This window comes from Cygnus atratus, chromosome 4, assembly GCF_013377495.2.
Source record: "Cygnus atratus isolate AKBS03 ecotype Queensland, Australia chromosome 4, CAtr_DNAZoo_HiC_assembly, whole genome shotgun sequence".
Classification (NCBI taxonomy): domain Eukaryota; kingdom Metazoa; phylum Chordata; class Aves; order Anseriformes; family Anatidae; genus Cygnus; species Cygnus atratus.
In genome coordinates this window covers 18,916,630-18,940,316 of record NC_066365.1, presented here as the reverse complement: position 1 = coordinate 18,940,316, position 23,687 = coordinate 18,916,630, and positions in this window count along the sequence as shown.

Sequence of the window (23,687 nt, the reverse complement as noted above, 5' to 3'; positions counted from 1 at the left end):
CGGATATTAAGTAGTAAGAGCTTGCAAGGTAGGATCCTCACTAGTCACTAGAGCCTCTGGCTCTGTATCAGTATGAGTATTTCACAGGCATTAATAGATTATTTCTAATATGTAGGAAAGGAACAAAAATGGGGTATAATCTTTACATTGCTAAAGCCAACTGCTGCCTCCCAGGAGTCTACCTTGCCAAAAACAGAAGCTTCTCCAGATCTACACTTTCTTTCAGTAAATGTTGGAATTAGTTAAGGTCAACGTGGTGTAGCATCATATTTTATCAATTCTAAGTTTTAGGAACAAATGAGCAGAATTAAAAGACTCATTTTGTTTGAGATGCTAAAATCTAGAAGATAAAAGAGAGTGAAGATCAATATCTGGACCAAGAACAAAAACAAAAAAAAAGTTTGTGTTTATCTCCCAACATTTCAGAGGACTTAATGGAACCTAAACACAGAAAATGATGATGCTGGATTTGCCTTAAATTGTTCATAGAAATATTTTTTAGAAAAGTGGAACATGCCCACTGTTTGAGAGAGTCTGTTGCATTAGGGAAACAGTGCAAGAACAATACTCTGTTAATGTAAATTTGTATATGTAATGTTCTGCAAGTTTATTGTGACCTTCAGTTGTCATCTGCCATGAATTTGCCTTGCAAATTTGAATTATCACTCATTATCTTTCTTCCCTCCCTTCCTGAACTAGTTAGGTTTCCCTCTTTGTTTAATTTGCTTGTTGGACCAGATCCTCCCTTTTGTAAATTAATTATCCAGTTAAAGGGAGGTAACTTTCATAAGAGCTAGGATGTTAGGCTAGTTCTACAAATGAGCAATTAGAAAATGTATTTCCTTGTATCAAGAGGACTTGAAGGCTTTTAAAAATTATAAAATGTTACAAAAGAAGTGACATTGTTACATGGTCTTATGTAGAAAAATAGTGCATCCTATTCCTGTCCCATCTCAAGTCAACAAGCTTGTCTAATCAGTCGCAAATGAACTATAGCATTTTACATCTCTGGAGGTCTTTAAAAGACGTTTAGATTTAGAGCTTAGTGACATGGTTTAGTGGAGGACTTGTTAGTGTTAGGTAAGAGGTTGGACTAGATGATCTTGGAGGTCTCTTCCAACCTAGATGATTCTGTGATTCTGTGATACGTCTGTTATCAGTCTCTTAAGACACCAGTATCTACAATAATGTTAGTGCTCCATAAATAATCAAAACATTTTTTCAAATCAGAAAGAAAAACTAAACTATATTTTCATGTTAATGAGGGATTTGTTGCACATATTTGCAATAAAATAAAATAAAAAATAAAAATAAAAACTTATTTTGAAATGAACATTTAAGAAACTTGCAAAAATTGTATTATAATATTTTGGTTAAAAGATGTTTGGAACAGGGTTTGGATGACAGAGTGTAACAACCTCATACTTGTACAAAAGTCTCACCAGCTCCAGTATAAAGTTTTGGGAACTTTACATTAGAACAATTAATCACTGAAATAGAGAGAAACTAGTGTATCCATTGGCACACAAATAAATCACACATGACTTCTTTCTAATGTCTAGTCAACAAGCATAATAGAAAACACAGCTGGCAGGAACATTAGGAGATTATCTACTCCATTTCTTTCCTCAAGCCAAAATCAAGTGCACCTTGCCCATGCTTGACAGATACTGTCTAACATCCAGCCAGGGTGCTTCCAGTCTCCCAAAGTAATACAGTCCAAAACAAGACAGAAAGTCTTGTGAGGTAGTTGAGCCTAAATCTGCCTTGCTTTAATTTATTTCTTCTCATACAAATTCCAGATATGGAAAGCAGTTTATCCCTTTCCTCTGTGCTGCAGTCTTTTATATTTTCAAAGACCATTATTATGTTTAAAATGATGTAAGCTTTTTCAGTGCCGCTAGTTTTTCACTGCAAAGAAGACAAAAGGAAACCTGAAATGGAATTGGGAGTTGTTTTCATGCACAAAAAAAAAAACCTGTCTTACCCCCGTCACAATGAATATGGAGTGCCCTGTTAAAACACTGCAATATAATATTTATGTTTAGTTCTGATGTGCTTATGCAAATTTTATGATGCAGTGAAGGATATAGCATGCATTTTGAAATGGATGTCACATTTGGGCAGATTTACTAGAGACTTATGTAACCTCAGCCTCTAATGGAACATCTAGATACAAATGAAGTTATTCGTAGGTAATTGACTTTTTTGTTGCTGCTCATGGATGTTCATCTCCTCATTTAAGATAGGAAAGTAGGAGTAAGGGACCAGCTTTTTGGTGCATAGCATTCTTCACATGACAGGAGCTTCAGCTAACCATATTTTATTAAGAAGCTTAAATCAGAATACATCTATTTACAATTCATCAGCTTTTTCCCCTTTAAATTGTTTTAATATTTAATTATTTATTTATTTTTAATTATTTTATTCCTTTTACTTTATTTTTACTGTTGGGACAACAAAAATTTTCTTTTCCATTATACAATATTATGCATTATGCATTTACTTCAGTGTTTTGTCACAGGATATGTTGGAATATAGAAGTGTAAATTGAATAAAAATATGGATTTATATGCAGTGCTGGACTACCTTCTTCAGCAAAGCCAAGGACTAAAATACTCTTCATAAGAGAAGCATTGAAATGTCCAAGAAGTTAGGTTTGCTCAAATTATATTTGTAGGCTACATATTTAACTATCCCTAAAAAGTAGGGATACTTCTCCTCTCCTCTCCTCTCCTCTCCTCTCCTCTCCTCTCCTCTCCTCTCCTCTCCTCTCCTCTCCTCTCCTCTCCTCTCCTTGTCACACAGGTGACAAATAACTTAGAAGGAACCAAAAATATCATAGCCTAGTGCTAGATGTTCACCTACTGTTGAGGTTTAACCCAGCTGGCAGCTAAACACCACACAGCCTTTCACTCACCCTCCTCCCCTCCCCTCCCCTCCCCATGGGATGGGGGAGAGAATCAAAAAAAAAAAAAAAAAAAAGCTTGTGGGTTGAGATGACAGTTTATTAGGACAGAAAAGAAAGGATGATTGATGATGATGATGATGATGATGATGATGATGATGATGGTGATAATAATAATGTTAATAATAATAATAATGTGTACAGAACAAGTGATGCACAACGCAATTTCTCACCACCCGGTGACTGATGCCCAGCCTATCCCCTAGCTGCCAGTCTCCCCAGCCTGGCCAGCCACCTCATATTAATTGTTCAGAATGATGTCAGATAGTATGAAATATCCCTTTGGCCAGTTTGGGTCAGCTGTCCTGGTTCTGTCCTCTCCAGCTCCTGCTGCATCCTGCCACTCTGCATATTTCAAATTCAGAATTATTAGACAGTAAAAACAGACTGTCACTGAGGTTCGGGATAGCTTATATTTAAACTTAAATCATATTATTGTAGGTGATCTAGTTTAGCTATAAATCTTTGCATGTGTTTTGGAATATGTATTATGTGAGTGAAGGTTATAAATGAGAAGAGGATGACTTAACTGGATGTCATCCAATCTGTGGGTGGTATTCAGTCACCATGATTTTTTTATAGAAAACTACTCCATATTATTGTGTTTTGCTTTTTTATGCAAAAAGTATTCACAAAGAACAATGTTGGCAACTATAACATTTCCAAATATCCATTTTAATGGGGTTCCTAGCTGAAAGATACCCTAGATGATTCTAGAAATGGTTCACAGCCTTAAATAGCAAGGAACTTTCATTTAATTTTCAGTCTAGTCAAGCTCTTCTTTTGAGCATGCTTTACATTCAAAGAATTGACAAGAAACTGGCACTGATTTCCAAAACAATTTCAGTGCATTTTCACTAAAAAGAGGTATTTCAAAACAAACCAAATATTTTGCTTCTTCCTGTCAGCAAATATAGTTCAGAGGCCTACTCTTGTTATTGATAGCTCTTGAAATTATTCACATTTTTGATACTGTCTTTAAGTATTAATGTTGATTAATGTACCTTAATCAATCAATGTTAATCAATTACATTAATGTTCATTACTGTAATGAATATGGCTTAAAATGAATATAAAATCTGGATATTTTTTCTTGCTAAGAAATCTAGTAAGTCCCTCTTCTACATATAAAAATGTGTTGATTTTTTTTTCAGTGGTTTAGTCCTAGCTATCTCCCTCTCAGACACATCTTTTTCCACTGAGTAAGTTATAATATAATCTAGCAGTCTCAAAATGTTACTAGGCTTCTGGATGGTGATCGTATATAGAACTTTTTATGATCAGCTAGGATATGCACAGACTGAAAAATGTAACACCAGGGTTATGAATTGTTCCCTTTCTGTATTACATATTGAAAGATAGCAGAAACATTTCCTAATTTAAAATGTTTTTGTCTGACTCCCTAATTTGACATTCTCTAAAGAATAACTTTTGTTTCAAAGTCTGACAGATTTATGTACAGAAGTTACTTTTGCTAAGCAAGAAGTGTGGTCCAGTCTTACTTCTTATATGGAAATCTAAACAATTTTTAACTTGAAGAGCTTAAAGAGAACTGAGCCCTTGCTTTTTTGTTGTTTGTTTGTTTTTGTTTTGTTTTGTTTTGTTTTCTAGTTTTGGGGAGCAGCAACACATCAACACTTCAATGACTATGAAGAAGCCAGTTTTTATGGATATACTCTACATTGCCTCAGAATTTCTTAGCTCTCACACATCAATCCTTACAGTTCTAGGAAATAACTGAAAGAGCATGTAGACAGAGAGATTACACAATATGGAGTCTACATAGACAGAAAGAAAAAAAAAAAGATGAAAGAAAAAAGGAAAGAATGGAAGGAAAGAACAAGCAAAAACTTTCATGTGAAGAACAAGATGCTGATCAGATTGTTTCTCTAATTTATAATCAGCACTACTCAGAGTTAAATGAACATGATTCAAACATTTATTTAATAATTAAGATGGGAAATGAAATTGCTAATTTGCACAAGACTATATATCTCAGAACTGGAGCTGTGGGGTGATGGTTTGGCTAACAAGTTGATCATTGTAGTGGTATGATACTTAATTGTTACATGACTCATTTTTGCTTTGATTAAAATAGAAAGTCTGAGTGACACTCATCATTCCTGCAAAAATATTTGCTTCTCCGTTCCCCCTTTTGCTTCACCTGTTTCAGGACAGAATTGATTTCTAATATTTTTCCCATAGCATCTAGAATATTCATAATCTAATCTACCTCACTTGAGCTTCCTCTGAACCACTATCATAGGATCAATTAAAAAAAAAAAAAAAAAGTTAAAAGAGCTTAAGAATTTAAAAGTTTAACCTAACTTAACTTCAAAAGCAAAAAAACACCTTGGCTGAAAAAGTACAAATCAGATGCTTAAGACCAACATATTGACACTCATTACAGTATTGTTTAATATAATTAAAGAAAGATACTCTAAAGGATACTCTAAAGAATTCTACTTAAAGTAACCCCTATAGATACATCTAGATAAATCAAAGATAGGTTACTTATATCACCTTTGCTAAACATCATGTTCAGTTGTCTGCGCTCAAAATCCTTTCAGATGCACTTAGCTGTTTACAACGTAACTGTAAAGTTTTAAAGCAGATGGAGAAAAAAAACACACTATAATTATAGGCAAAATCTTTAAAACAATATACTAAATTGACTTCTACTATTAACACTGTGGAGTAATTTGCAGATACCATATGTTGCCAGAGCTGACTGTTTGATTTAAGAACTCATCACAGGTTCTGGCAATTATAAAGACTATTAACCTCTGTCTTCTTGAAGCTGCTCAAGCAGATAGATACCTTGATCTACATATTTCCATCCTCAGGAGGAATGAACCATTTTTGGAATCTGTCATCTGTTATTAAATTTATCTTTGGAGATCAACATTTAACTAATACAAAAAACAATGCCTCTTATACTAATAATGGACCTCTAACTCAGATACATTAATACTACATTACAGGACCACTTATAATTTTTGTTTTAAGGTTTTTCTGTATTCATCATTTATTCCAGACCTCGCAATTTATGAATTCACTTTGATTGCATATGTCTATATATCTGTTGTGGTTTAGCCCGGCTGGCAGTCAAACACCACACAGCCATTCGCTCACCCTCCCCACTCCCTCTCCGGGATGGGGGGGAGAAACGGGAAAGTGAAGTCTGTGAGTTGAGATAAAGACAGTTTATTAAGACAGGGAAAAGAATAACAATAACAATAACAATAATAATAATAATAATAATAGTATTAATAGTAATAATGTGTACGAAATAAGTGATGCACAATGCAATTGCTCACCACCCGTTGACCGATGCCCAGCCTATCCCCGAGCAGCCGGCCCCCCCCTCCACCCCGGCTAGCCACCCCTATATATTGTTCAGCATGACGTCAGATGGTATGGAATACCCCTTTGGCCAGTTTGGGTCAGCTGTCCTGGGTCTGTCCCCTCCCAGCTCCTGCTGCATCCCTAGCCTGCTCGCTAGCAGGACAGAGCGAGAAGCTGAAAAGTCCTTGGCTTGGTGTAAGCACTGCTCTACAACAATTAAAACATCAGCATGTTATCAGCGCTCTTCTCATTCTAATCCAAAACATAGCACCCTGCCAGCTACTAGGAGGAAAATTAACTCTGTCCTACCTGAAACCAGGACAATATCTAATATACTATCTCTATTTCATTGTAAAACACCATTTATATTGTTCATTATTCATAAGCAAATTAATAGATCAGTAGTTAAACTTCCTTAAAGTCACAATGTGCATCCCTTGAACATCAAAGATTGGTTTGCAGACCTTATAGGTTTTTTGTTTGTTTCTTTGTTTGTTTTTAGAGAAAGAACAGAACATCAATGTACTACTTATCTTCACAGAATCACAGAAATCACAAAATAGCTGGAAGAGACCTCATCTGTTCGAGCCCCCTGATCAAACAGAGCTACCTAGAACAGATTGCCCAGGACCATGTCCTGACATCTTTTGAAGATCTCCAAAGAGAGAGATTGGACAACTTAACTGGGCAACCTGTTAACCTGCTCACTAATTCAGCAATAACTTGCACATATTTTTCTGAATAACATACTTAAAATGTGAAAATGCTTGCAGTTCTGGCTCCAAAATGCATAATTTAACATTCATTGAAATATGGGGTGGGGGGGTTTATTGTTGTTTGTTTATTTTTGTTCTTTTTCTTTTTTAAGTTTTGCTTATTTCCAGTAGTTTAAAATGTTTTAAATTTGTCTGAGTAGAAACAGTTTTAGCTGACTATATGAGGGAAAAAAGACAGAGTTTATTCATTTTCTCATATCTGAAAAGAAGAGGGAGAAAAGAGAAAAATACAGTGAAGATAAAAATTGGGGCTGAGATCAAGAAAAGAAAATAAAATTATGAAAATTATAAGCAATGGAAAAACTTCTCAGAGATGTAAACAAGAAACTAAATGACACATACAAAAATGAGACACTATATTCTTTCACTGAACTTTTAAAGAGAGTGAAGATGTTAAAACAGAGGACCTGATGTTTGTCTGAAAATGATGGCTCAGCAATGATAATTTTTCATCAAGTGTAATCAAACTATTTGAAGGATACAAAATGTGAAGGATACAGTAAGTAAATAAATAGCTGGAATAAAAAAAGATGAAGTATACAGATGGCAGTAAATTTTAGTATCTAAACAGGTGGCTTAACAGATTACTAGAATGCTTTCTGTATAGTTTAATTCAATTCTCTATTCAATTCTTTCTCTTTTTTTTTCCCAAAGGGAAAAAAAAATCCTATTAAATAGATAAATGAGATTAAGCAGACATACTTTAATAGGCATACTTATCCAAGTGTTTTGGGGAGAATGAAACAGACCACACAGTTTACAGTTCTATGGATATGACACTTGTCCAAGAAATGAAGTCTTAAAATGAAACAGAAAATGGAAAACGTGATCCTGTCTCTTTCTAGCTACTCTGAATACTTTAGAGGCCCTGCAAACTGAAGATTTTTCCTATTGGTACATAAACAGTTGGCATCCCCCCCATGATAAATAAGTTTGTCAGACATGTTTTTCTTTTCCAGTAGGATTGGGTTACTTATGGTATTTCCCCCTTCACTGCTGGAATATTCTCCAGTATTTCATGAACGCTGAAGCAAAATTCTCCATATGGAATAGGAGGATCATTTCTGCACTTGCGTTTGTTAGGACTGGAAATGCCATTTCAAGTATGTGCTATAACATTTACAGCACAATCAAGATTTATTAAAACTACTCCACAGAGCACTATCGTAAAGAATTTATGAACTGTAAAACTGCTATAAAGGTCACTTGAGATGCAAAAGTTTAATTTGGAGTATCATGTTATGGTGTAGTACTGCTAAACTTAATGCTTGCTTAAACAAATGGCTTGAGGATATTTGTCTCAGAATGTGGGGTTTATTAACTTCAGTAAAATAACTTTATTTTTTTCTACTTAGCTTTGATTTTTGAACACTTGTTCACCTTTTTATGTCCACTAATCTTTTACTTAGTTACTATGAACATAAGCATAAGAAGCACAAAAAAAAAAACATATTTTGAAACATTTGTATAGTGTTTTATAGCACTCTGCATAGTTTTGTTGTTTATCCTTTTTCCAAGATTTAATATTCCAGTTCATGACATTTGTTTTCTTTATCCACCAGCTGCAAAGATTTAGAAAACATTTAACTGTCATCTGGAAAATGAAGGAAAAATGTCATAAATACATAGCAGGTCCCAAAAATTGCATTTAGAAGAGCATTGTTCTTTGTGGATGATAATGTAGAAATGCACGAGAATTGCACTAGATGAAGAGCAAATCCATCAGATGAAAATTGATAATATTTGTACAAGTTTCATAGGCAAAATTTATCTTTCTTCTGCCACCTTCTATACTATTTATATAACCTGTGACTGAATCAGTCATCACATCACATGGGTCAATCTTTGTGCACATGCAGACCTCAACCTAAATGTCCGTAGGTAGCAGTACAAGATCAGTATTCAGACCTAACTTCTTCATTCTTCCAAATCTCACTTAGCGAGATCCCCTGCTCATATACTGAAAGGCAGTACGAGAATGACTTTAAACTACCAAGAAGCTGCACATGCCAAAAAACTGCAAATTTGTAAATGTGAAACATTTATTATTTGCCAGCAATAATTGCTTCCTGTTAAAATTGGCAGGAGTGATTAATTTCTTTCTCTCAGCACTTTACTGAGGATTTAGGAGGTTAACAGAGGGAAACTGTAATTGGAAATTGGTACCCTAACAAATAGCTAGAGTTGGTCCATATACAAGCAGTGCTATGAACAGAAGTGATTTCATGGAGTTTCATAAAAATGAGTAGTATTATTTACATGTCAATAGCATCAGATAATGAGATCTGATCTTTGAGACAATGTTTGTCTTTAAGTATATGTCTGTGCAACATAGAGACCAACATGTGTTTGGATCACAGTCATAACATAAACAACCACCAGCAATAACATGAATAAGACATGTTTTTTCAGACAATTGAAGAAAACTTGACATTTTAAGCTCATTTTTTTCTTGGAATTCACACAGATGACACTTTGGTCTTTAACCACCACATGAATGAAGGTTTGGCTTCTAGTTTTCTTCAAGATGAAAATATTCATGCAATACTGTTTTATGCATGTGCAAGAAAAATCGCCAGAATAAGGAGAGTGAGGAAACATAAATTTAAATAAAATAATAATAAAAGTCCCTAACTGTTTCTATGCCAGAGAAAAATGTAAAATTCATTATCTGTTTCTTGGAATGCAAGACTTATTGAACAGATCCTTTGTCATGTGTTTCCACCACAGCTTACACAAAATTAGCTGCTCGGGACAGCAGAAAAAGTGTTTTACAGTAATGAGTTTGCTATTCGTACATAAAGCTAGAAGGGAGCTTCTCTGATATGCTCAAAAAGAATTAAGCCCAGACATTGTAGAAACCGATGATGTGTTCTCTTTTACACACCATCTGAGGAAGGCATAGCTCCCAATCCAAACAAATAAACTGTTTCATGAACAGAGCAAGACTTCGGTCAATGAAACAAAACTAGCTACTGTATTATTATTTTGTATTCTAGGTCACAGGAGGAGTTTGGTGGGTGGAGAGGGAGAATGAGACAACATAGACGTGTGAAGTAGAGGTGGAAAGAGGATGGAAGAAAAGGGACATTGACCATAATAGTCACACAGTGACTTCTAGAATGCACTTAGGGTTGTGGACATTTTTGTTTATCTGTGTATAATAAAAGCAAGATATGTCATCTAAAATGCTCGTGAAGAAGACAAATATCACTTTCATTCTAGATAAATAAAGGGCTTTTAACTGATCAAAATATTGTTAATTCTAAAGACAGAAAAGACAACAACTTTTGTTACCTACAATCAATTCTCTACCAATATGAAGCTCTAATGTTAGTGTGTTTCCCCTATCATTCAGTTCAACAAATTACCTGTGGTCTTCAATGTATTTCTTCAAGTGTTAAATTAACAAACCATCTCTAGAAGCTATCACTGAGGAATGTTTCCGTGTGTTCATTTTCAGCATGAGATAACATTCACCCTGCAGACTCAGCAGTCTGAGTAGGTCAGGTCTCTTGGTTATGATGGGGACTATATTCAAAATAAGCATATTTGCTATAAAAAGAGGTGTTTGTTTGTTTGTTTGTTTTTTATCTTGACATAGCAAGTACAAATAAATAAATATGTACTACCATGAAATATTTAATCAGAGCCATAAGAAAAAGTAATTTCCTGAGGTCTGTGAACAGGTATTTCCAAATATTTTCTGCCAATCCTTTGATAAAACTTTAATTTAAATTCCAAATTACCCAAGGAAGCTATTTATATTTTTGAACAGCATTTCATATTTCAGGAGGAAACATAAGTTTGTGTTTACTTATGAACAGCATACTGGTTTTTTGTTTTGTTTTGTTTTGTTTTGTTTATTATGAACTCACATTCTGATATTTCTTTGACTGAAAGACCTCACATATATTTCTCTGTGTATCTGAAATTCTGTTAAAAAATAAATAAATAAATAAATAAACACATTGTTTTACCCATCAGCACACTGACAAACATGCCTATATAGTACATGTATGAATTTTCTGCTATTTTACTGTGTTATTTATTCTTCACAACTAGCCATAAGTATTTTAACCACAAAGAGCAATCTAGAAGTAAATATTAACATTTAAGCTATTAGCCTAAGGGAAATGTGCGCTTTTGCAAATACAAAACCCATGCTTAAGATAAAGCATCAAGACAAACCATGCATTAAACATTTTAATAGTATTGTGTATGTAGCAGAACATTAGTTCTATCACACAGTTTCATAAAAATGTAGTTCATGTACTAAGTACAGTGAGACTGTGATGTAGGCTAAGCACATGTCCATGAAGCATTTTGGAATGAAAATGTACAAGGCCAAATGAAGCTGATGATTCAAGGGAAATTTTATGGTTAGAATCCATAGAGATAAGGTTCCTTATGTAGAACCCTCCTTTCTATAAGAACAGACAAGAAAGGAAAGACTCAGGATTTATTTAATAGTGCCCTATGAGAGGATTTGAATGAGTTTGAAGATACAGGCAAAAGCTTGCAGGATGTTAAGACAGTAACGAAGACGGAAGATAATGAAGCACAAATTAAAGAAGTAAGGCAGCATTAATTCATAAAAGTAGGTTGCTAGGAGGAGGTTATGATCAACTAAGGGCAGCAGACTGAGAAGGATAAGAATGTAAAAATTCTACAGAGCTTTGAGGAAACTGAGATTGTTAATGTCATTAATAATATTTATAGGTACTGCAGGAAGCCAGCAAAAGGGGGATGAAGTAGAATTAACAGTGAGGAAGCTAAGGCTACAAAACCAGTTACATTCAAAAAGGTCCTTGTTGAGGATAGGAAGAAAGGAGGATACTGGATACAAAACAGAGATCTTGAATGGTTCTCTGAAATTGCCTGCCCAGTATAATGTACTGTGATGTTGAATAAGGTGAAATGGATATTGGTCAGCGCTAAAAACAAACAATGAACAAAACAGAAAGCACTGATACTCTTGTAAATCTACTGTACATTTGTATCTTCAGTAATGATGATGGACGGAGCTCCACAAAATCAAGAACCACATGAAGAACTTAAATAGTCATATTTTTTCACACCACAGGAAGCAAAACGTAGCCAAAATAAATAAATAAATAAACAAACAAATAAATAAAAGAAAATTACTACGCAGTGGGTTTAAAACAAAAAATACTTTTCACACAGTAAATAAATATTATGGAACTTTCCTGTCCCCCCAGGAAATTAAGGAAGCCTAAAATTTAAGTAGGTTCAGAAGGTGTTCAGAGATGTTGACAGAAGAAAGGTTTTTCAAGGTCCAATAAATACAACTCTAGGCCACAGATTCAGAAGAACTAGCAACGTATTTGTGGGAAGTTTCATGATGTTTCTGTTTTATCAAACATTTCTGTTTTATCAAACATTCAGTTTGCATGGTTAAGAAAAAATATATATATATTTTTTGTTGTAAGAATGCAGTCATTGGCAATGATTTCCAAAGTATAGAAATTCAGATACTGAGCCCTGATGAATGTCAGGGGCACGTTTGGGAAGACACAGTCTGAGAATAGGAAATTGGTGATACTTTCTTCCTGGAAAAGTAAATGCATGCTTCCTCACATATATAGGGTGAGCTCAGGCCATGCAGGGATCAAAAATGCTCTTAGCTTTGTAAATGAGCTCGTCATTTAATCATTCACACCAAGGTACCCTATCACTTACAATGAAATTCAGTGACTGTAAACTATTAACCTAAGTGTAAAATCACAGAAAATGTCAGGCAATCATAAGAATATCTTGGCAAACACATTCAGGCAAACATAATATTATAAAAATACATTTAGAAATATTATAGAAAAAAAAATGAAGCATTGCAGAATCTCCAATCTATTCTCTTCTAATTATGCAAAATTCAACTTCTGTAAGAAGAAAGAGTGGAGATAATGAGAACAGAGGGAAAGAGATGATGAGATGGGGACCTGTAGCTAAAAATCAAAGGAATTTAGAGTCACCATGGCTCCAAGTGCATTTAATCTACTAAATTAAATCATACTAAATTAAATGTATATGTATATACACATGCACACATAAACACAGAGATTATTATTTGTCCAAAAAGAAACATTTTTCAGTTCAATGCTCTACTCAACACTTCCTTTTTACCTCTTTTCATGAAAGTCACTGGAATAGGAAGCGAAGACAATCCCTAAAAAAACATCTCAACACAGTCTCAGCTAATTGTTGATGTCCTTCCATGGTCAAAGAATAGGATGGGAAGATGGAGGGAGTTTGAGATCCATGCCAGAATTCACTTCTTTAAATAATTACGTGTAGAAGAAAGGTAAGCTTTTGTCAGCATTATTGAAGATTTTTTTATTTTTTGAGCATGGAAAGATGTTTAACTTCTATAAATAGTAGGCCATTCATAGGCTTTGATTTCAGCTCCTATTATAGCTGTGCTTAGAAGTAATGAAAAAGAATATTATTCTGTCTTGAATTTTATTCTTCCTATCACAATATTCTTGATTACCATTAATTATCTCTGACCAGTTTTGTTTTAATAGTTGATGCACATTATTAATCAACTCAGCAAATACTTCCTTTTCTTTGGGGAACAAGTATCACTACAATAGAGCCAGCTAGCTGTCATCTGTGCAAGATCAGAGGGTGTATACAGCCATTAATCAATGTTATGGCCCACTACTTTAAATCAATTCCACGTCTAGTGCCTCTAGAGCAAAGCCAAGAGTATTCACAACAAATAGCTAACTTACAAGAGATATATGTTGAGAGAGAGAGAGGAAAAAAAAAAAACAGTAACAAAAGAAGAGGAACTAAAACAATAAATATCTTGCAGATACAGAAAGAGAGGTTTTCACGTGAAATTTTACATCAATATCCTAGAATCAAATATTGAGGGGGGGAAAGGGCGCCAGGAAAGTACATAATCATCCTCAAGATGGCCATTAAAGCAATATATAACTTGTCCCATGTGTTTTTAGCTAAATTATATGAACCACTTTTTTGTCACATATTATTTGCTCCTTATGTTTTCCTATAGGGGTATTGTATATCTTATTTATATGCATGCATGTCACAGTCTTCAGTTACATGTGTTTCAAAATGTTTAAAGTATATTCTCATATTTTCCATCTTCTATCCTCATACTTAGCTGTTGCAAAGATAGTGGCTAAGTATAGAAAACAAAATGGACTGTGCTGCTCTGCCAGTATCCAGGTTGATGAATGTAATAGTCCCATATTGTATATAGCTGTATCACATAAAGGTACGTTTAAGATTTTTGTGTGTGTGTGTTGTTTAGCTCAAGTAAATAATCTATTTAATTAATTTGTATGTGAGTTAACGATATACGTGAAAGTGAGTTACCCTTATATAATGATCTTCTGCAGCATCATCAAAAACATTGATGATAATGCATATTCATGTTTCTAAAGGTTTTTTTTGTTTTAGTGGATACATGTAGGTTAATATTCAAAATCAATTCATGAACGGAAATATTTTCTGAGAAATGCACGAAGAGGTGAAATGTATCTACTTTTGCAAAACTTTTGTTCAGTAACATTTTTAAATTGTGGCTTTGAAAAAGTATTTGAAAAATATAAGAACTGTAATAGAATAGTTTTAATCATAAATACGTACATATTCTATTTCAGACCCCACACTCTGAAGACAGAAGCATTGTTATTTGCAAACCACAGTAAATCTCTTTACAGAAAATGTCTGGAAGGTAAATTAACATCCATGTCAAAGCTACATACTGGCAGTGTCTCTGGCTGTTCTGAAGCAGCTGAATAAGTTTCTTAGCCGCCAGGTTTCTTAATCTGTTATTTCTTCAATATAAGAACAAAGTGTAAGTTCATTTCAGGAGGGAAGCAGAGGTGAGATAGAGGGGTTATGTGTCTGTCTGAGTACATTAGTAATAAAGGTAAAGAACTGAAAATCTACCTTTCAAACGTCATTCAGATTGTTATTTTTATAGCCAAGATATACTAAACAGCAATCATGAGTACAGCATTTGATAACACTACAAGATGTGGGTGGTTTGGTATTGCTGTTCGTTTTTTTTGTTTTGTTTTTTGTTTTGTTTTCCATTTAATAAGAAAAAAAAATGTGTATTTTAATTTCCAGTGGTTGACAAATCATGTTGTAATTACAGTATCTCTTTAATTTATTAATTTAATTATTAATTTAATTATTAATTTAATTATTAATAATTTAAAGATCTCTTTAATTGCAGTGTAATTTGGCACTTCTATCCATGCAGACCTAGCATACACCAATAAGATAAGTACAGTTAACAAAGGAAAATCCTTACTTCCATGTAAGAATAATTTTACAATTCTAAATGTCCATATTCTTGAAATAGCTAGCAGAGCACCTAGTCCTCCAAGGGTTTCTTACCAAAATTCATCATCTGCTGACTGGTTTCTATCTCTGACATCCACTGTCAGAGTTTTGTTATAAATTTACTTCCTCTTTCATACTCCATGTAACCCTTTTTCTAATTTTGTATTTTTCTTCCTTTTTATTTGTGGGGAAATAAAAAAAAAAAAAAAGAGGAACTTAAGAAACAAATGTTTGTCTGAGGAAATAAATCAATCCCAAATATTTTTCCTTTACATTTTTATAATTTAATATTTAAAATTATTTTTTTAAAATCAAATATCCAATAATAGAAACTAAATCGACTTTACATTCTGCTCTCTCTAACTGTCCCAGGACACAAATTTTACTTGCTCTCTTGCCTTCAGTTTACCCAATAATTCAGTCTGTATGTTACCAGATTTTCTTCCATGAATTGGTGTTACAGAGAAGCAGCAAACCAAACAGCTTATTCTCTTGATAACTTTTTCTATTTTTATCTTTTAAATGAGTTCATAAAACTTTTAATGTCCAAATATATATAAGTAAATTACCTTAATAAAGAATACAAACAAACCCAAAGTTTGTTGATTTACTCAGAAACTGTGATGCAACAAAAGGTACTAAGGAATTTAGGAGCAAAAGGGATTCTGACCCAAAGAACTTAGTCCCACTGGATTCAATGATTTTTAAAATGGGAAAGTTCATTCTTAAAGTGATCACTGTAGATCTCAGACACGTTCTGGTCCCTTACCTACCTATCCACAAAGACAGAGAGATAATGGGGGAGGAAGGAGGCTTTTTTTCCTTGAGCTATGCAATGATTGTAGACTGAGATTATGTTAAAACTATTTTTATACTATAAATAAAGAAAATTCACATAAACCAAAATATTCAACATAAGAAGATCCAGGTGGCAATTTTCATTTCTTTTTTTTTGGTTGGTTGGTTGGTTGGTTGGATGGTTGGTTGGTTTGTTTTCCTTGCGAGAGTTTTCCCAAAGTGAGCACATTATAGTCTTAATCTTGCAACTGGAGAGACTCTAACATTTTTATCCTAGTAATAATTAATTTGAAACATCACAAATATTAGCACATTTCAGAGCTAAGCCATGCATAAGATAAAGATGAAAGGCAAGACTGCTAAAATTTGTTCAGGGGCCCTGAAATGAGTAACAGAGGGAAAGAAAAATGTAGAAAGATAATGTCAGTGCAGACATCTCCCTTTTTCATCTGAAATTTCCATGACTCATACAATAGGCACGGAGACAGAAATGTCTCAAATGTTGTGCAGTGAAGTGCTGTAAAGTCTTTCTTTTATATACTTATCCATTCTCCCCTTCAAACTCCCATTCTCAATTCTGTTTAGCACAAAACAAAAGACTTACTTTCTGCAAAGCCAGTTATAGCCAATATAGGAACAGAGCTGCTCTGAAATGCACAAATCTTAAGTATTAATATTGATGTCCCCAGAATACCATACAATTTTGCCATATATCTGAAAGTCAGATATTGCAGTTCTTAGAGTAATATGACTCCCATTGACATCCATAGAGTTTTGCTTGAGGTTGTAAGTCAGGACAGACTCTAAATCACAGTGTAGCTGTCACACTAAGCCAGAAACACTTTCAGCACATTATTTCTTGCTCACTATATTTCAAAAACAGTGAGTGTCACCCACCTGCTGTTTAGCAATTTTATTTAAATAAATACAGACATAACTGATTGAGACATCTGTGTCCTTCTATCTCCAGAATTAAGTAGCACTAGATATAAATTTGACATAATGTTCAATGACTTCCTTAACCACTTTATTTTCTTTTGTAGACATCTTTTTCTTTTAGCTTGTCTTGCTAAAATATTATGAGGAGCTTATTATTTCAAAATTCATCTCTTGGTGATGTTTTTAAGTATCTTGACAAAGTTTACCAAAAATTCCCCACGTTTTATTTCTGCTCTTTTCTTCATAATGTGTACCTTATTTAGTGTTCCTTTTGTCTTGCAAGTATTGCTGAAGAATGAGGTGAAAGTACAACTAAATTAGGTAATAGAAAACCTAAGCTTTAGAAATAGAGTTAAAAAAAATGAAAAGAGAAGTTACTGAACAACATTCATGATGACATAGTTATGAATACAGTTCAAGTAATTAGAGAGTAATATATTAGGTTCTTACGATTGTATATTGGATCAGAAACTATTTGAGGTGTTATACACTAGAGTTATATGCTAGATAGAAAGGAAAACTAAACAAAGTTTTCAAGAGCAAAAACGTATCAAAACAGTGAAAAGAGAGCAATCTAATAGAGTGGAACTACAGAAGAAAGATAGTTCTGAGCTGAAGAGAACTCAGGGAGCAAGACAGAAGAGAGTTCAGCTCTGCAATACAGGCAGTGAGAAGGCAGAAGGGAATAAAATGTTGGTGAAAGATGCCAAACAGGAAACAGTAAGTTTGGGACTTCTTTGAAAACTAAGCACATAGGAGTTTTAATTATTTTTATGCATACTACAGTCCTGAAGCTACAGCTAATTGCAAATAAGAGATCTCTGGAAATATGGCACCAAATGTTCTGATGCTGAAGCAAATGCCTGATCTTATGGAGATAATGAAACATTTTATCAAAATTCTTAAAATTGTGACCTTACCTGTACAGGAGGAACTACAGTGGTAACAGATTAAAGGACAGAAAAAATGATGGCTAGACGGTTCCATAGTGTGAAGACTCATATTCATGACAACCAGACAAAAGCAAAGTCTGCAATAAGAAAGAGACAAGGAGAAAGAGAGAAAGAGAGAAAGAGAGAAAGAGAGAAAGAGAGAAAGAGAGGGGTAAAACTAGTGCTACATACTTAAATCCTATACAGCTCAAAATAGCACAAGGAACTTCTCTGCAATTCCTCATGAGAATCAAGGATCATCCATAAAAGTCTCAGCCACTTTACTGCTTAGCAAAGGAAATGGCATAGAAAGAGGGATTATTTAAAAAGAGGAGTAAAGGCAATGTTTGTCCATATGCAATAAAATAGATATGCAGCAGTATTTACAATGTTTTGCACTATATTTGATAAACAAATGAGGCAGAAGCATTTGCAGCTCTCTTCTAACATGTAAGTTAATGAATTAATCAGAATAGTTCATCAGATCTTAATTACATAGGCTAAAATGTCAAGTTTTTAAATAGGGAAATTAGATGTTTTAATAAATTAACAATTTTGTGAATTTTGTATGCCTGTGAATAGGACAATTAGAATTTTTTTCAGATAATTTAGTTTAAAATTAAAAGCTACATGAAAGTCTCCTTAGACATCTTTAATAACTTGACCTAGTTATGAATAATTGCTGTTGACACAGGATTTACACGTCCTTACACTGTGTCATTTTCTCAAATGCAAACAAGACACCTGCTGAGTATTAGCTTCACGAAGCATGTCAAATATGAATCACCACATAATTATTCCTACCATGTACATGGAACTTAATTCATCTTTAAAATGGTCTTTCAAGGTATTTTTAATACATAAGAATGAGACATTCATGTTATATATACAGAAGAAAACATTCCCTTTCAAGAAACAAGGATAATTTCAACATCAAAATGACAGATTTTGGTGGATTTTTTTTTCCTGATACAATTTACACTGAACAAGTATATATGTATGCTTTTAAAGATTTTTTTATATTTGACATTATGCAAAGGTACAGTTTACAGGGTTTCCTGTGTGGAAGTACCTGTGATTATTAGTAGTACAGCATGGGTTTAATTTCTTTCTTTTCAGAAATTGGATTTAGCCCTGCCAAATTCCAAGGGATTATTCAAAACAAAATAAGGACAAACACAGTGGTGGGTATTTGGAGACAGACGGACGGATTTGAAAGAAGATGGGAGCAACAGTTTGTACAAGAAAAGAGAAGAAATAATGTTATAAAATTATTTTTTTTGTACAGCAAATAAAAAAAAAAGAGCCAAGTATATGCGTACGAACAGAATTGAAAAATTCAGGACTCTATATAGACTTAAATACACTCATCACTTTTGCAAGATCTGGACCTTAATTAGGACTCTGCTCTTATTCAGTCTTGCCTATAGAGTTGAAACTGGGCTGAAAATTTGCAACACTTCAAGAAAGTTTTATGATTGAATTCTCTAGCCATTGGGAAACTATTAAAAATACAAAGTGACCATCACCCCAGTGGTACTATGAGGCTGAAGAACCTAGCTCCTACTGTGTTTGTAGGGACTGTCTTATTCAGAGCTGTTAGATTTTTCCGGAGAATTTACCAGACAGTATTTTCAGCTGAAATATATTCATATGTTGTGTTAAATTTAAACCTCTCATTAATAAAAATGTTGCTAATATCAACTTTGAATTTAATATGATCTGTAATTAGGAAAGTAATTGGTATCTGATCAGTTTTATCAGCTACAAAAATGAAACTTATACATTTTTTCACTACTTGAGACCACAAGACCACATTTTTCTAAACAAAGCATTGTACAGGGGGATGTGCACTTTACTTTTGCTCCAGAAACTATTTTGGGGAAAAGTTTATAGTCAGATACCATAGCTTTTATTGCTGGGCTTTAATTACACTGCTAATGTAGTTCTCCAGCAAGCAACTTTTAAAAAGAAGTCAAACATCTGGGGGTGACAATGAGCCAAAAACACATAAGCTTCTTTTTTGGGAGCTATACTGGTTATTCCATTTGTGTAAGACTTTATTTGGTTACTAACTCTAACTGAAAATGCATTGGAATGCTGAAATCAATCTTTCTGAGATATGAACTGAATCTTCATTGAAGCTGGGAGGTATGATTTTAAGTCTGTTATTTCTCCTTCCTTTAGGATATTTATGGGGGATAGAATACCACCAGTTTTTGTTTGTTTGTTTTTTTAAAAAAGCCTCCAAAGAAATTAAATCAAACATTCTTTACTTGCAGGTCTTGACTCTTCTTTGCATGTAATCATCTTTTCATCCTCACCCTCTCAGATAATTTTAATTTTACTCTTTTTGTGCATTAACTTTAAGAACATTCAGTGGTAACATTACTGGGGTTACTGTCAGTATTGCCATCAATGGTAACCTCTCTCATTGCTGGCATTTGCATTTTAGGGCTGCAAATGACAGGAGCAAATTTTGCAAAGTTAGATCACTGTCACTCAAGATCTTTCCCTTTTCAATTTTCTGAAACAAAAACAAAAACAAAAAAAAAACACTACTACATCTCAAATTAATTCACAGGTACAACGTGAGTTAATAAACACCCTATAGGCTCTGACCTGAGTCCATGAGGGTGCATCATCAGGATTTGGACAGAGTGTGAGAATGGTTGCATTAACACTGTAAGCAAAGCTTTACAATATTCAAGCCAAAAGGATTGTTGTTGCTTTTTATTTACATATTTTTCTCAAGCTCACACATGAATTATAAATGACATGCAATGGATAAAACACAAACTACTCAATATACCTGATTGTAGCACCACTCCCTCCTTCCCACCTCCAATCATCTGAAATTTTCTAAATGGGTACAGTTATTTCTAAAGGTACAGTTATTCTAAAAAAATGTACCCATAGAATTAAAGCTCAGAAGTCTCAGGCATGTCAGTCCCTGTTAAGTGTTAGTAATATAAAGAGTGATGGACAGAGATCGAAAGTAACATTCCACGTTTGATACTCTTGTTTAACAAATACGCCAAGAGTTTCTCCTGCATCATTTTCTACTTTTTGCTTTCTTCCACTGCAGATGAATTGTAGAAAACACAGTGTAGTTCTCACTCCTGCTGACACTCGTAACTAACTCATTTGAATCATTTCAGTGTTTGTTGTGAGATACAGAAAAAATGAGTTTGTCTTAGTTGCCCTTATCTCTGAAGATAACTCCTATGAACATATTCATTTGAAAATTCCTTTGAGGATATACATGAATTAACTAAAGACAGTAGGATAAGCTTGCCACAAACCAAATATCCTGCTTTATGGAAGTTACATTTTACAAATATCATCTGCCAGCTTTAAGGGTTTAATCCTGCACATGTGAGGTGCCAAGCATTGCTTGTATAAGCATGAGATAAAAAAGATGAGCTGCAAAGGGGCACAACAAAGCTTGCTGCTGCATTAGCAGGAAAGCTTTGCTACGTAAATGTCAGCTTGTTCCCATCTAGTGACAGATGTTAAGGCTAAAGATGAGAGAGCAGAGTTTAGTCCTCTCTGACAGTTCAGGATGACACTTGAGTCCACCTTTCTCCAGGCACATTGATTGCTCTCATTTCCGCTGTGCTAGGCAGAGATGAGCCAAGTCTAAATAACTTTTACAATAACTACCCAATACTTTGCTCCTTGTGTGTGCTTACACACACCTGTGAAAACAGTGTTGCTGATGCCTACATCTCCTCCTCTCCCTATTGCATACAGCGCAGGGACTAAAATGAATATTTATCTCATAATCCCTATTTTTTTCCATGCAGAGACATTTATACTGTGCAGTTCCTGTATTTTGGCATTCTTACTAATGTTTGCATTATATCTGGCATGCTGAGTATCTGTTTAGCATTAGGCATGAATGCCTTCCCTTGAAAGGAATTTCTCTTTACTTTTTGTGCTTTTTTTAAAAGAGCTCTCAAAAGCCCTAGGCCAAACAGCCACTTTTAATTTTCACGAATAAGGTATCTCAAATAAGGGGATCCCAAGGTCCCCTGGCTGCTTTTGAATTCTGCATGAATATTACGAGAGCTTCAACTGTGCTCACAAAGCATTGTGTCCAGTGGATCTTTCTTTTCAGAAAAAATGAAAATAAAAATAACGGTAAAAAAAAAATCCTACTACAGATAACATGAGAAAAATTTAAAAATAAAAAAAATCCAGATTGCTGTGTATGAATGTGTAACTGTACATATATTAATTTCATATAATTTGCAATACTGTTATTTTCCTGTCATTAATCTGTCTTCAACTGTCATTTTAGTATAAAAAATTAAGTATTTGATCCCTATAACATAGGATGCAATTCTGAAGAACTTTTCTGCCACTGGGTCTATCCCATATCAAACATGACAGAAACATCCAAAGTCATTTGAATGGGACTTAAATTTTAAAACTTTGTATTTGTATTTGCAATTGCTACCATATCTTTATACTCAGGGTTAAGAAATAGAAAAGAAGTATGAAATAAACAAAACCTAAGAAGTTTCACGAATTAACTTATCACAAAATATTCATAATTCATGTTAGCACAAAACAGTGCAAAACAAAACTGATAGAAAATGGTTTTCTCCAGCCATGGTACTTTCTGCCTTTCTTTTTTCTTAATTTCTCTCATAGTTTTTTTGGCAGCAATGAAAGGCTTATCTGCTAAAAAAACATGAGCCCTGCCTAAGCTCAGAGGATGTAGAAAATTCATGATCAAGTCCTGTTGTCTGAAACTTTTGTTATGGGTTAAAATGCACGTCTTACCAAATTTAGGCAAATACCAATACCGTCAAGGTTTGTTCTCGTACCATGTTCATTCTCTCTTTTGTGTGACAACATGAACTAGAATTTCCACCCTGAAGCAGAGAAAAATGTTCTCTTGGTAGTTTTGTTGAAACTTACAGGTTCCTCACAAATACATAAAATGTGACTATTATTAATTTTAAGTTTCACCTTCACAATTTCTGAACAATTGTGAGTGTTAAACAACTAATCTTTTAGGACAAGAAGAGTAAAGCTGTCAAAGGAGGCAGTTACATTAAGAGTCTGGATATTTTAATCTGATATTTATTTTAAACATTAAAGTTCATTTGGAAAAATGTCCATCATTTATATATATATATAATATATTATTATATATATTTTAAAAGGAAAAGTGATTTTATTTTGGAAAAAAAAATGTTTATTCCAAAAATGATGTACACAGAGGAAAAAAAAAAAAGGATGGAAGAAGTGTATATTTCAAATCTGACAGACTTAAAATTAGTATTGCTGTTTTTTCTGATAGAGTTATTCTTTAGTCTTGTTTTTATCAGGTCTGAAAAGATTCTGTTTTCAATTTTGCTACTGAAGAGAAAAATCTTTTCTTTCTCTATATAATTAAAATTACACAGGATTGCAGTGGATGCAGTATTAGAAATAGCTCTGAGTCCCAACAAGTAGTTACGACTTTGATGGGTGTATTGCATACATTTATGAAGGCTTAAATAGCAAATAGAAGAAGAGAGGGGGCAGAAATAGAAAAGAATTGAGAGAGAGAAAGGAAGA